This window comes from Aulonocara sp. 'chitande type north' Nkhata Bay, linkage group LG13 (assembly GCF_057382095.1).
Source record: "Aulonocara sp. 'chitande type north' Nkhata Bay isolate Kocher_YH1m ecotype deep benthic linkage group LG13, A_spYH_male_GT1.1, whole genome shotgun sequence".
NCBI classification, from domain to species: domain Eukaryota; kingdom Metazoa; phylum Chordata; class Actinopteri; order Cichliformes; family Cichlidae; genus Aulonocara; species Aulonocara sp. 'chitande type north' Nkhata Bay.
In genome coordinates, this window is record NC_141356.1 from 643,021 (window position 1) to 658,367 (window position 15,347).

The window sequence follows — 15,347 nt, forward strand, 5'->3', positions numbered from 1 at the left end:
AAACTACTAATGTGTTAATCAGTGCATGATCACTTGACAAGTCATTTTTAATCACCACGTCATTTATTAGCAGCTATTACAAGTTCCTCTAACAGAATTGCGACGGGATGCTGTTCTTCTTGAGGCACGGCAACATAAGCAGTCATTGTAGTTGTTATCATCTTTGAAATCATTACTCTTAGACATGGCACCAGACACAACACTAATATGAGCAGTGCTACCATGATGAAACCTAGAAAGACAAACGGCTTCGCTGCAGCAGCCAACCACGAGCCGCCAAATAGCCAGTCCAGCCAGCCTTGTGGTGTGGCTGCTCCAGATGTGTGGTCAGCGACATATTTCTGCAGAATGGTCAAATTCTGCAAAGCTTCATAAATGTCTCCTCCAGCTTCGTATCCTTCAGGGATAAACGTGCAACATGTCTCCCCGATCAGCTTGCAAACTCCTCCTTGTGATGCTGTTAGCAGGTCCAGTGTCAGTCTGTTCTGCAGCACCATCGTTCTGATGGCCTTCTGTTCTCCTGCTAAAACAGTTCCCAGGGTCTTAGTTAAGTTGATGTGTCGTAGCAGAGCATATCGGTTGATTTCCACGTGATCCCGCACCTCGGCAACTCCAATGTTGGGGATCAAGCTCTGTAAGAATTTCACTCCTCCTCCCCAGATGCGAAACTCTCCCGGCACTCCAGTGTCCACTGTAATGCCGAAAGAATTGGGTGAGGCGATGTCCACTTCACGTCTCTGTCGGCTGCTTGGGTGATGTGCAACACTTTGCATGAAGAAGACGTGATCCGATAGTTGCACCAGGGCGCACAGACCCCCCCCCAACCTTCAGGGAGTGACAGATAAGCCTTATTGCCACATAGGAAGTACCAGTCAGCCAAAACTCTGGTTCCTCTACTGCTGGGTGCCGTCCGTGCACATCCTGTCTGGTACTGAGTCTTTGTTTGTAGTGGCATTCGGTAGCTGTAGTCGGAGCGACAGTTGAGGCTCATCAGCGTCGCGTTACTGGCACAGGTTGTGTTGGTTGAACAGGCCATACACTTCCTCTCATTCCTCGGTGGGCAGAAAGTGTATATGTATTTACATAGGTGAGTAGGCAGCTCCCCCACTGCCCGCGATCCATTGTTCATCACACATACTGGCAGTTGTGCTGCGTTCAGTTTGTTCAGTAGAATTACATCAGGCAGTGGGTCTGAGACTTGGGGCCAGGTCAGTAGGTAGGTCTGTCCGGAACAGTTCACATTTGTGGGTGATGATGACCTCCAGGTTGCTTTTGCTGGGATGCTGTAGTTGGCCTTGGACCAAAGAGTACCGTAGCCTGGATGTGTTGCCAGGCCCAACAGGCACCAACTGCGATCTTCAGGTATGCTGTACGGCCACAGGCCAGACGTCTGTGAGGATAGGGGCATATGGGTACATGCATAGCAGTCAGTTTTATTATTCAAGTGAGCTGTAGTGTTCATAAACTGCCACCAGAAGTTAGTGGCGTAGCCATGGGGAAACTTGGTGTACTTTCCTTTGTCATACAGTGTCTGCCTTTTCTTCATATAGCGTGACTTGTTGTCCCTCACGGAAGCAAAGATGAGGAGCCCGGCCAGGGTCAGGGCCGCTGCAGTTATTAGGAGCCACCACCTCATGACAACAGGACACACCCTCCTGTCGTGAGTAGACCCCCCTGGCCAGAAAGGCTGTTCCCTCCACCGGGCGAGATCACAACAATTGGGCGAGCCTGTGTCGACTGAGTTTAGATGGCTTCAGTCGCCTGCAGTGACTCTGATGGATCCAGGATGGTCGTTCCGCAATTTTGCAAGCGGTGGGCGTGGTGAGGAGAACCTGATGTGGTCCCTCCCACCTGGGTGCGCTCCAGTTTTTTCTTTGGAGCACCTTTATCAGAACCCAGTCACCGGGCTGTAATCTGCAAGACACTGGAGAAACATCATCAGGTTGTTGATTATGTACAATGATCTCCTTGTTTTCTAACAGCTTAGACATCCATTCTGCTAATGTGTTTTCTCTGATTGATTTGTCTATTGGTTGACTGGTGATGGGCAGTGGGAACGGCCTACCATGAATGATTTCAAATGGAGTTAGTTTATGGGAGCCTTGTGTTAAGCGCATCCACATTTTCACTAAACCCAAACATTCAGGCCACGGCCTTCCTGTTTCTGCCATGCATTTCCTGAGCCTTTGTTTTATAGCGCCGTTAGTTCTCTCTACAAGGCCTGCGCTCTGAGGGTGATACGCACAATGGTGTTTTATGCTGAAACCGAGTGCTTCAGAGACCTTAGTGATGACATCATTTACAAAATGAGTGCCGTTGTCTGATCGTATCAAAGCTGGGATGCCATATGTGGGTATGAAGTGATTGCACAGGCACTTTGCTACTGAAATTGCATCTGCCTTTTTCACTGGATAGATTTCCGGCCATTTTGAGAACACATCTATAACCACTAGGGCGTATTTCGACCCTTGACATTCGCTTAGCTCAATAAAATCCATATGAATTGTGTGAAAAGGGTGAGGTTTTTGACACGTCATGCACGTTCTGACAAATTGTTTTGCTGAAGTTTCAAAATTTACAGTGTAGAAATGAGAGTTGACAATACAGGTCATTCCCCCCGATGACAAATGCGTACAGCCATGAGTCACTAATGCCGCCATCTTGTGGAGAGATTTTGGCAACACTAGCTTGCCATAACACATCATTAAGTCGTTTGTCAGAACTGCACCGTGTTTTAGCCATTTTGTCTGTTCGGCTGTGCTTGCTGCTTTTTGTTCATTTTGCAACACATCCAGTGGAATCTGATGTGTGTTAACTGCCATCAATGTGATGTTTGTCATTTGTGCCGCCTGTTTTGCTGCTCTGTCAGCAAAGTTGTTGCCTGTAGTAATGAGTCAGTAGGCGTTGTAAGAGGTTGGCATACTGAACCGGTTTGCCAATTGGTGTAATCATTCCTCTGTTTTGCCAAATTTTTTGCAAAATGATGCACAGCAGAGAAAACATACTGGCTGTCTGTATGTATATTTATTAGTTTGTCTTTGTGTATTTCACTTTCGCGTATCACAGCTATCAGCTCAGCGCTCTGTGCAGAACATGAAGAAGAAAGTGGTTTTGCTTCTATTATCCTACTATCTGTGGTTACTGCGTAACCTACACAATTTCGGCCTGTGCTGTAAGGTCAAATGCTGTTCTCCTAGCTTCCACACTTGCTGATCATAAAGTGGATCTGGGCCTGGAGTTTGTTTAAATCTCAGAATGTTGTGATACTCGGTCGGTTTCTGGAAAGTGGATGTGGCGGGTGTGTGTTGATGGGCCACATCGTGTAGTGCTTTTAGCTCTGGTGGGGTGTCATTTAGCATGCACTCAGCAGTTAATTGTTGTACAATTGTGTGGCCTGCAGCTGACTGTACAACTAATTTGTCCTTTGAAAACTGTAAGTTCGTAAGTGGCTGCCTCAAAACTGTTTTGCATTATTTCTCTGTAGCCTACTCCTACAATCTCGTGTGAAGTGACCTTCCTCTCCACGGTTCTAGCAGGCATTGTCTCTATTTTATCTGCTGTCTCTGCGTGGCTGTCTGCAGCCTTGGTGTCTGTGACCTTTCTTGCCTCTCTGTTCCTGATAGCCACCTGCAAATGAGTCTCTTAGTCTATTGTCAACACGTCTGCCTTATTTTTAAGTTATAGAATGCTTCTTCTTTTTTCTCTTCTCTATAGATGCAACACTACATTTTCACTTAAGGCATTTTTAGATAATTTCTAGTTTTTCAAACAATTCATGCATCTCACACATTTCAAACTTTGAAGTTAGGGTTGTTTCCCATTTATACAAATATATATATATTTAAACTTTGCATTGCTCACAGCTCATAGCTCACAGCTCTAAACCTAGGCATTTTTCAATCATATGCCTAATCACTATGTGTCATTGTGATTCTCAAGTATTGTCACAAGTTTGTTTAAATTCGTTTCCAAAACCAACAAAATAATCAAACAAAAACAAAAAACATACACGTGTCAGGACACAAAAGAAAAAAGAAAAAAATGCTGCCACCCGAACAAGGCAGAAGTCTGCATATGTTGGCTTTTAATAGCATGCAGCTTCTGCTCTAAAAAAAAAAACAAATAAATAAAAAGAAAAGAAAATGTGGAACATGCTCATCAGCAGTGTCTACATATTTAATTCAGCTTCTCAATCCTGTAGTTTTAGCTGTTGTCTACAGGGTTTTGCTTATTGGTTGTTATTATAGGTGTGCTCTATATCTCAGCAATGTGTCATTCTAGGATGATAGGTTTCAAGCTGGTCAAGTGCCTCTATGCACTTCATTAGTTTAGTTATTCTCCGTATTGTCTTCATCTCACATGTCATTACACTGAGTTTCAGCAAACCTTAAGCTTGATGCAGACTACTGTTTAACAATTATCCACCTCACATCATAACCGACTAAGGTGCCTCTTCATATTAATATTATGTCATTGTTAATATTATCCTCTTTGTCTTATATAACAGCAATAGCATATTATACTATTTTATTAGTGTGTACCATTATACTACTACTGAGCCAATTTGATAGTTAGGATCATCTTATTCAGCAAACAGATAATTTAGAATTCATCCAATCTGCGGTCACATTTGTTCTCTCTGTTGCATGGCGGACCAGGCAGTTCTATTATATTATTTATATTTTATTTTGTATCCATCAAGGGCTTCAGATGACCTGCAGAATCATCCTTTTCCCAGGATGGAGACAGTTACCTTTTCACACACTGTCCTTGGCTGAACAATGACACAGCCTTAATATACCTTATTTATTTTATTAAAATATTTTCGTGTGAATTATTTGCTTTATATTCATTTTATACATTGTGGGCATGGTCATCATGCCAACTGTGTTTCATTGTTAATATCACTTTACAGGTTGTTATCCTTGCTATTATTAATTTCAAATACTCTAAAGATAATTTCTACTGTAATTTTCCCTTTGTTTATCTTTATTTCATACTTTTTATATTTATATCTACTCAGTGGGGTCTGTTTTCAACCCTTTTAAACTACCTCAAACTACTTTGATCTCTAGTTTTCACTTAATAAGGGATTATTATGTTCTTCCTGATATGGGTGTTGCTGCAGATGCGGCTGCAGGAGTGAGTGTTGGTTTACTAAAAGGATTGTGGGCACTGCACAGTGTCTCGTCTTCTGGTTTTACTAAACTGGCAGTTGAGTTCTGTTCTTCTGACTGTTTATATTTTGTTTTCTTAAATTTCTCAATTTACAGACATTGTTTTGTCCGGCCCCTGGACTTTTCTTTTCTCACCACTGCTCGTCAGCAGGAGTGAGTTTTAATTTCACTTGCTTGATTACCCATCTTATTTGTGTATTTACTTATTTTTGTTTAAGTAATGTATACGCGATACAGCTGCTATCACCTTCGCTGGTATTAGAGACGAGAGTGGTTGCTCACACGCCCTTCGACTTTCGGACTAGTTCCGAAAGCGGTGTGAACTTTACGAGACGGAACTCGACCGTTCTCTCAACTCACCAGCACGTCAGTGAATAGCAGTAAAAGAAAAACACAGTAGGAGCAGCTCAGTCTCTTATTGGACCGTGAAAATTCAGCTTGCTCCGTTAATTAAAACAATACACACACACACACACACACACACACACATTCACAGCTTCGACGCGCGCGCGACCGGAACCCTTATGATAAGGGGAGCTCCCAGAGCTACTTACTCCCTAGACCCAGTCTAGACCCAGCTGGGGGAGCTACCCAGAGCTCCAAACCTAACCCACAGAGGTGGGGAGCTTCCAGTCGACGAGCTCCAAGCTACCAGTCGACGAGCTACTTCCGCTATTTCAAATTCCCTGAATTTAAAATACGCTTTTACGCAAGATTGTGTCAGTGTGTCTGTATCTACCTGGTCAGTGTCGCCGGGTCTGGTCCACCTCGATCGGGTCCCACCACCGTGGGTCGCTTTCTAAGAACGTTGGCCAAGACCCGAATTTAACGCTCTTGGTCTTTTATCACACACCTGGTGTGTGAGCTGTCGACAGGCGAACAACGTGGACTGGTCACGGAGATGGGACACGATGGAGGCGCTCCGGCTCGAAGGACCAAGAAATGTTGGGAGAAAACTCTGTAAAAAACCCAGGAGAAATAAAGACACAATGAGACAAAGTTACTTTCTTTGCTAAACGTGTACACGGGTGAGCTGCTGAGAACAACTCACACCATGAACAGAGGCTTGGCACTTTTTATAGGAGAGACAGTGAGAACAGGATAAGAAAATAATAAACAGATAAAATAAACAACTCCATATGTGGTGCTAGTCTCGTCAGCAGAGAGCTGGGAGAGAGCTGTGAGAGATAAAACAATATGTCCCAAAACAATATGTCTTTGCTGGGAAAGTCTAAAAGGATAATTCTAAACTAATCTAACCATAGACAAAGGGCATCTTTGTACATTTAAAAGAAGGTAAAGAAACATATAATCATTTTTCCTGTAACAGTGGAACAGGAAATGTTGAGAATCCAATCCAGCCTGTGTTTCCAAGCCATGCTTAACCAACCACAATCACCATTTCACTTTAGCTTAAGATAATTCATTTAAACATAATGTGCAGTCTGAGTTTCAACCTCATGGATGTAGTAGGTTTATACAGTTACTGCACAATGACACAATGACAGTGGGGTGCAGCGAAAAAGGCAAAGTCAGTCCACATAAACAAACGTCCTTACTGCATCTTTGTCCTGAGGTTGGGTGCAAAAGCAGGAAATGCTTAAAGCTTTGTTGTTTAAAAAACCCAACAGAATAATCAAAATTATTAATAAGCATTCTACTAATGTTCACTGGAAAGCACCAAACAGTTGCTTCCTTTACAGGAAAACTCAACCTGATCTTGGTCTAAACATGTACCGAAAACTTTTAGTGAGAGTACAACCAAAGAAACATGTAGAAGAATATGCAGAGAAAACTGTTTTGTGTCATTCCTCCCGCCATGTGGTTAAAATGGAAAGCCTTTCATAAATATGCTCATAGTTGTAGATGTAACATTTTCTGCTATTATATTCTGATTACTACAGGGAGTGCAGAATTATTAGGCAAGTTGTATTTTTGAGGAATAATGTTATTATTGAACAACAACCATGTTCTCAATGAACCCAAAAAACTCATTAATATCAAAGCTGAATGTTTTTGGAAGTAGTTTTTAGTTTGTTTTTAGTTTTAGCTATTTTAGGGGGATATCTGTGTGTGCAGGTGACTATTACTGTGCATAATTATTAGGCAACTTAACAAAAAACAAATATATACCCATTTCAATGATTTATTTTTACCAGTGAAACCAATATAACATCTCCACATTCACAAATATACATTTCTGACATTCAAAAACAAAACAAAAACAAATCAGCGACCAATATAGCCACCTTTCTTTGCAAGGACACTCAAAAGCCTGCCATCCATGGATTCTGTCAGTGTTTTGATCTGTTCACCATCAACATTGCGTGCAGCAGCAACCACAGCCTCCCAGACACTGTTCAGAGAGGTGTACTGTTTTCCCTCCTTGTAAATCTCACATTTGATGATGGACCACAGGTTCTCAATGGGGTTCAGATCAGGTGAACAAGGAGGCCATGTCATTAGTTTTTCTTCTTTTATACCCTTTCTTGCCAGCCACGCTGTGGAGTACTTGGACGCGTGTGATGGAGCATTGTCCTGCATGAAAATCATGTTTTTCTTGAAGGATGCAGACTTCTTCCTGTACCGCTGCTTGAAGAAGGTGTCTTCCAGAAACTGGCAGTAGGACTGGGAGTTGAGCTTGACTCCATCCTCAACCCGAAAAGGCCCCACAAGCTCATCTTTGATGATACCAGCCCAAACCAGTACTCCACCTCCACCTTGCTGGCGTCTGAGTCGGACTGGAGCTCTCTGCCCTTTACCAATCCAGCCACGGGCCCATCCATCTGGCCCATCAAGACTCACTCTCATTTCATCAGTCCATAAAACCTTAGAAAAACCAGTCTTGAGATATTTCTTGGCCCAGTCTTGACGTTTCAGCTTGTGTGTGTTGTTCAGTGGTGGTCGTCTTTCAGCCTTTCTTACCTTGGCCATGTCTCTGAGTATTGCACACCTTGTGCTTTTGGGCACTCCAGTGATGTTGCAGCTCTGAAATATGGCCAAACTGGTGGCAAGTGGCATCTTGGCAGCTGCACGCTTGACTTTTCTCAGGTCATGGGCATTATTTTGCGCCTTGGTTTTTCCACACGCTTCTTGCGACCCTGTTGACTATTTTGAATGAAACGCTTGATTGTTCGATGATCACGCTTCAGAAGCTTTGCAATTTTGAGACTGCTGCATCCCTCTGCAAGATATCTCACTATTTTTGACTTTTCTGAGCCTGTCAAGTCCTTCTTTTGACCCATTTTGCCAAAGGAAAGGACGGTGCCTAATAATTATGCACACCTGATATAGGGTGTTGATGTCATTAGACCACACCCCTTCTCATTACAGGGATGCACATCACCTAATATGCTTAATTGGTAGTAGGCTTTCGAGCCTATACAGCTTGGAGTAAGACAACATGCATGAAGAGGATGATGTGGACAAAATACTCATTTGCCTAATAATTCTGCACTCCCTGTAATAGAAAACATGTTGATGCATTCGTTTTAAAATTTGAAAACTCTGCCGTTTGATACCTGAAAACAAAACCTTTAAAATGAGCAGCAGAGCTTACATGCATCAGTTTTTTATAGTGCCATTACTGCAGTGTTATCATTGTCGTTTTAACCACCTCAACAACTGCAGAGTACACACCGCACATGTCCAACTTGCTCCTTCTCTGCTTAACAAAGCCAACGGCCCGCTGATGCCTGTCAGGGCAAATATCATCCTCCTAATGTTGCGATATCGTTTGTGCAAACACAAATCAACAGTAGATTATACGGTGAGGTCGCTGCTTTCTCCTGTTCGTTTGGATACAGAACGGTGCCAGACTAAATCTTGTCTAGTGTGTCACATATATCTGTAATTCCAAAGGTCCTTTGCATGTATGTGTGTGGATGCAAGTGTGTCTGCAAAGCACTTATTAATCTGTCCATGGCCTTTCCCTAGCTTATGAAGTGCTGATTGTTTGTCATTGTTTTGGCTTCATTTATTTGAACACACACCCCATAATCACGCTTGCAAATATACAGCTTTAAAAAGGCGAGCTGCCATTTTCATCATGGCACTAACAAAGTGCATTTGAAATCACTTTGACTTCCCCTGAGCTGAGCCGTGAGTGCTTGCACAATACCAATCAGAAGAAAAAACTCTCGGCTTCAAAGCTTCAAGCTTGACTACATTAATAATATTAATAAAACAGCAAATTGAATATGTGGGCTCAGAGGTGGGGGGAGAAAACGTCTTAATCCTCTAAAGACATCCATCTTTGTCTGCGACTCTTGTTTCTCTTTTCATTATTGGCTCATTGAAAGTGAAGGCTAATGACAAAATAGCAGGCTAATTCCTGTAATTATCTGTATTTGTCAGAGGAATTTTTGGAATGACAGTGCTTCTTTTTCTAATCTTTAAGCCAGTTGTGAGGGGTGGCATTGTTACTAACAAAGCATTTATAGACAGGTCATGAATTAGCGAGGTATAGATGTAGGTGGCAAGAAAAATAGCTTCCCTGTGGAATGCTTGCACAACAAACTTAACCCCTGGCCGTTAGTGTCTATTGCAACAGGAGCAATTCAACACTGACGGAGAGGTAACGAGAGAGCATTTTTGCAGGAGGGTGCAACATTGAGGAACAACCAATAAATGAATGTTGACTAAAAGCATAACAGGACACATTATGCTCACAGACAAACCTGAAAGGAGCAGAGACCTCACACTGAACAGCAAAACGTTCAACTGTTCACTGTCTTCCCACATTGCCAGCAGAAAGATTAGGTCTGTGTTACCCTTATAATAAAACACTTTTAAATACCAAAATGTGTTTCGACCTTAATAATAAATGATTCCAGCAGTAATATGAGATACACTAAGAAGTCTGCATAGTGAGCAGAGGCTGAATAAAATGTTGTCACACACAGTCAGAGCAGTGTTTTACAGCAGCTGCTGACATTAGCTTTAACTTGTTTTGTGCTGATACTTGACAGCTTGAGAAGACAACCGTTGCTGTGCTTCTGCAATTCATTCACACATGAGGGTATGTAAGGCTGCACATTTCTGTAGTCTAGATATATATATAATCTTATATCTGTGCTGATCTTTATGTCATTGAAGATAATGTATGGCAAAAACTACCGTTCTCCAGACTATGCCTGGACTACTGTAAGTTATTGTGAGAATATCCTAAAAACTCCCTGAAAAGTCTTTCTTCTGTGCTGCTTCTGTGGAACCAGCTCCCAGTTTGGATTCAGGAGACAGACACTATCTCTACTTTTAAGATTAGGCTTCAAACTTTCCTTTTTGCTAAAGCACATACAGGTGTGAACAAAATTGTTGGTACCCTTCGGTCAATGAAAGAAAAACTCACAATGGTCACAAAGTAATAATAAATAAAAATTCTATAAATGTTTACCAGTGAAAGTCAGACATTGCTTTTCAATCATGCTTCAAGGGAATTATTTAAAAAATAAATGCATGAAACAAGCCTGGACAAAAATGATGGTACCCCTACTGAAAATAATGTGACTAAAGGGACGCGTTAATCCAAGGTGTGTCCACTAATCAGCATCACAGGTGTCTATAATCTTGTAATCAGTCAGTGGGCCTATATATAGGGCTCCAGGTAGTCACTGTGTACCACACTCAACATGGACCAGAGAAAGTGAAGGAACTAAATTAGAAAGAAAATCATAGCATGTTGAAGGTAACAGCTAGAAGACCCTCTCCAAGCAGCAGATGTTCCTCTGACTACAGTTGCACATGTCATTCAGAAATTTAAGATCCATGGGTCCGTAGCCAATCTCCCTGGACGTGGCCGCAAGAGGAAAATTGATGACAAATCAAAGAGACGGAAAATCCGAATGGTAACAAAAGAGCCCAGAAAGACTTCTAAAGAGATCCAAGCTGAACTTCATGCTTAACGAACGTCAGTGTCAGATCGCACCATCCGTCGTTGTTTGGACTACATGGCAGACGACCGAGGAGGACACCATCGTTGAAAACAAATCATAAGAAAGCCAGACTGGAATATGCCAAACTACATGTTGACAAGCCACAAAGCTTCTGGGAGAATGTCCCGTGGACAGATGAGACCAGAATTGAACTTTCTTCCAAAGCACATCAGCTGTTCACAGACAGACAAATGAAGCCTATCAAGAAAAGAACACTGTCTGAACTGGACATGTGCGTGCTTAATAAACTGGCAAATTACAGCAGGATATTCCTATCCTTGGTCAGAAGGTGACTTATATGATGAAAGAGGGGTCCACAGCAATGATAATATGGGTTCCTTTAATCCAAAAACATCTTCGGAACATTTGCGATCTTTAATCTTCGTATGATTAAGTGAATCTATGTGAGTGTGTGTGGTTCTGTAAAATAACAGAAATTACAATTAGAAAACAATTAAAGTAAACCAAAACTGTTCTAAATAATACAGAAAATCTAAATCAAAAATGAATAAACACCACCCCTGGTGGACACACATGGGATGCTGCACAGGGATAGACTCCATCTTTACTTTGGGCAGCTCAGTCCACAAGGGTGGCGCCATTTTGGTCAATTCAACATGAGTAACTACAGTGTCTCGTGGCTATACAAACCACTGGCAAACTGTATACAAGCATCACACAACTACGGTGGCCCCTAGAGACAAAGCACGTACAAACTCCAAAACACTTGCAAACCCCAAAAAACACGTGCAAATTCCAAAACACAGCGGAAGTGCTCCAGGACGCTAGGGGCAGTGTTGAGCTCGATTTGCAAAATAAACGGCAAGTTTGTCTGTCTCCGTCGCGCTTCCCAGGTTGCCTAGCAACCATGATACTAACCGCTGGAAACAACTTTGTTTGACAGAAATGAGGGAGAACATATTTTGTTCATTTGTTTGTTTGTTTCTACAAGAGCTTTGTGTGATTTGATAAGTATCTGAGGCTGAGACCACAGGACTGTAAAACCCATTCTGCTGCTGATACATACTTTAGGTTTCTAAACATGAAACTTGTTGCTGCCTTTCATACAGGGAGTGCAGAATTATTAGGCAAATGAGTATTTTGTCCACATCATCCTCTTCATGCATGTTGTCTTACTCCAAGCTGTATAGGCTCGAAAGCCTACTACCAATTAAGCATATTAGGTGATGTGCATCTCTGTAATGAGAAGGGGTGTGGTCTAATGACATCAACACCCTATATCAGGTGTGCATAATTATTAGGCAACGTCCTTTCCTTTGGCAAAATGGGTCAAAAGAAGGACTTGACAGGCTCAGAAAAGTCAAAAATAGTGAGATATCTTGCAGAGGGATGCAGCAGTCTCAAAATTGCAAAGCTTCTGAAGCGTGATCATCGACCAATCAAGCGTTTCATTCAAAATAGTCAACAGGGTCGCAAGAAGCGTGTGGAAAAACCAAGGCGCAAAATAACTGAGAAAAGTCAAGCGTGCAGCTGCCAAGATGCCACTTGCCACCAGTTTGGCCATATTTCAGAGCTGCAACATCACTGGCGTGCCCAAAAGCACAAGGTGTGCAATACTCAGAGACATGGCCAAGGTAAGAAAGGCTGAAAGACGACCACCACTGAACAAGACACACAAGCTGAAACGTCAAGACTGGGCCAAGAAATATCTCAAGACTGGTTTTTCTAAGGTTTTATGGACTGATGAAATGAGAGTGAGTCTTGATGGGCCAGATGGATGGGCCAGTGGCTGGATTGGTAAAGGGCAGAGAGCTCCAGTCCCACTCAGACGCCAGCAAGGTGGAGGTGGAGTACTGGTTTGGGCTGGTATCATCAAAGATGAGCTTGTGGGGCCTTTTCGGGTTGAGGATGGAGTCAAGCTCAACTCCCAGTCCTACTGCCAGTTTCTGGAAGACACCTTCTTCAAGCAGTGGTACAGGAAGAAGTCTGCATCCTTCAAGAAAAACATGATTTTCATGCAGGACAATGCTCCATCACACGCGTCCAAGTACTCCACAGCGTGGCTGGCAAGAAAGGGTATACAAGAAGAAAAACTAATGACATGGCCTCCTTGTTCACCTGATCTGAACCCCATTGAGAACCTGTGGTCCATCATCAAATGTGAGATTTACAAGGAGGGAAAACAGTACACCTCTCTGAACAGTGTCTGGGAGGCTGTGGTTGCTGCTGCACGCAATGTTGATGGTGAACAGATCAAAACACTGACAGAATCCATGGATGGCAGGCTTTTGAGTGTCCTTGCAAAGAAAGGTGGCTATATTGGTCGCTGATTTGTTTTGTTTTGTTTTTGAATGTCAGAAATGTATATTTGTGAATGTGGAGATGTTATATTGGTTTCACTGGTAAAAATAAATCATTGAAATGGGTATATATTTGTTTTTTGTTAAGTTGCCTAATAATTATGTACAGTAATAGTCACCTGCACACACAGATATCCCCCTAAAATAGCTAAAACTAAAAACAAACAAAAACTACTTCCAAAAACATTCAGCTTTGATATCAATGAGTTTTTTGGGTTCATTGAGAACATGGTTGTTGTTCAATAATAACATTATTCCTCAAAAATACAACTTGCCTAATAATTCTGCACTCCCTGTAGTGTGTAACTTGAAGGCCCTGAGTACTTTCTCCCACACTGGAAACACTGGGATGATCACATTATTTGAACATTACCTAATAAGACTGATTCAGCACAGACAGTTATGTTAAACTTTCCTAGCAGTCCTTCACAAACAGGGAACAGTCTGTCTATTCTCTCCATCTGTCAGCTGCTGCTGGCTCTTCCTCCTCCTCTTCCTCACACACTGCTGAGTTTGTCCTGGTGGATCATCAGGGCTGCAAAGCCTCACAGATGATGTGCAGCAGTGGGTCCCTCAGTCTGTCCTCACTCTGGACACTTGCAGTCGTCACACATGGAAATCAAATGTGTGATAAGCTGCAGGATTCAAACACAAGTGTAACTTATAAACACATGTTCATACTTTTATTCCACAATCAGAGAGAAAGAAACAGAGAGAGAGTGCAGGACAGACAGACAGGTGGCAGTCTCAGGTGTACACACTGCTACACAACAGCACAAAAGAAGCAGGATTTAGTGTTTGTGTTATTACGAGTGTAAACAAGAAGAGTTCCAGATGGTGCAGTGGACACATGTGTGACTGCTGTGATTAAAGCATCTTTCTTTCAGCTTAACGAGTGAACCGTCAGCTCGTTCAAACACACGTTAAAGTCCGTTTGGCTCGACACCACCGAGCAGAGGCAGCAATATAACATAGCTAACATTAACAGTGCAGTGGATCCTGCTTGTGCCGTCATATTCAGGACTGCAAACCGAGCAGCATCACTGACTTTCAGCTTGTTGTGTTTGTGTATATATATATCTGACTTTAATTATCCATAAAATCATCAGATTCTCTGTAAGATTAAAGTCAGCTATTGAACGGCGCATATTTTGAAGTAAAGGCTTTAAAACCAAGTTAGTACAAACATCGCTAATGTCACATAACTTTCCCGACATGTGGCCAACAGTAATGTTTTAATGTTCTACATTATAAAAACATTTGCGCATAAATAAGTGACATAATATTCAGTACTTACTTCTGAAAGTTTACTCTTCGTCTGCTCCGCCTCCGCCGTTTTTTTTCGGCAAAATTATCCACACCACCGCCGAGCTATGAAGTCTGGGATATGTTGGGCCATGAAGGCAGGGAAATTAAGGACGCATTTGAGGGCCGCATTTCGAGGACTCCAGTCACCCCAGCCATAAACTGTTCAGACTGCTTCCATCAGGAAGGAGGTTCTGCAGCATCCGGTCCCGTACCAGCAGACTGACAGACAGCTTTTTCCATCAGGCCATCAGACTGCTGAACACGTCATAGACACCTCAGCTTCACTACTGGAACTTCAACATTATGCACTCCACACTGTATATAAATGCCACTTGTTTTGCACATATTCAACTCTGTATATTTTATATATTTTATTATTATTATTATTATTATTATTTTTTATTTTTATTTTTTTACTATTTAATTTGTAAAAATGTGTATACACACACACACACACACACACACACACACACACACACACACACACACACACACGTAGGAAAATATTTAGTATACACATCCAGAAATGCATACACTATTATATATTGTACATATATTTATTAGTTTCAGGTTGGCCATTCTTGTATTTTGCTCGTTTGTGTTGTTGT

At 42.1% G+C, this 15,347-nt stretch overlaps 1 pseudogene; it reads right to left on the bottom strand.

Moving 5' to 3' along the window:
• On the bottom strand, nt 1–1,665 carry LOC147315396 (uncharacterized; annotated as a pseudogene).
• Between the last annotated feature and the right edge of the window lie 13,682 nt (nt 1,666–15,347).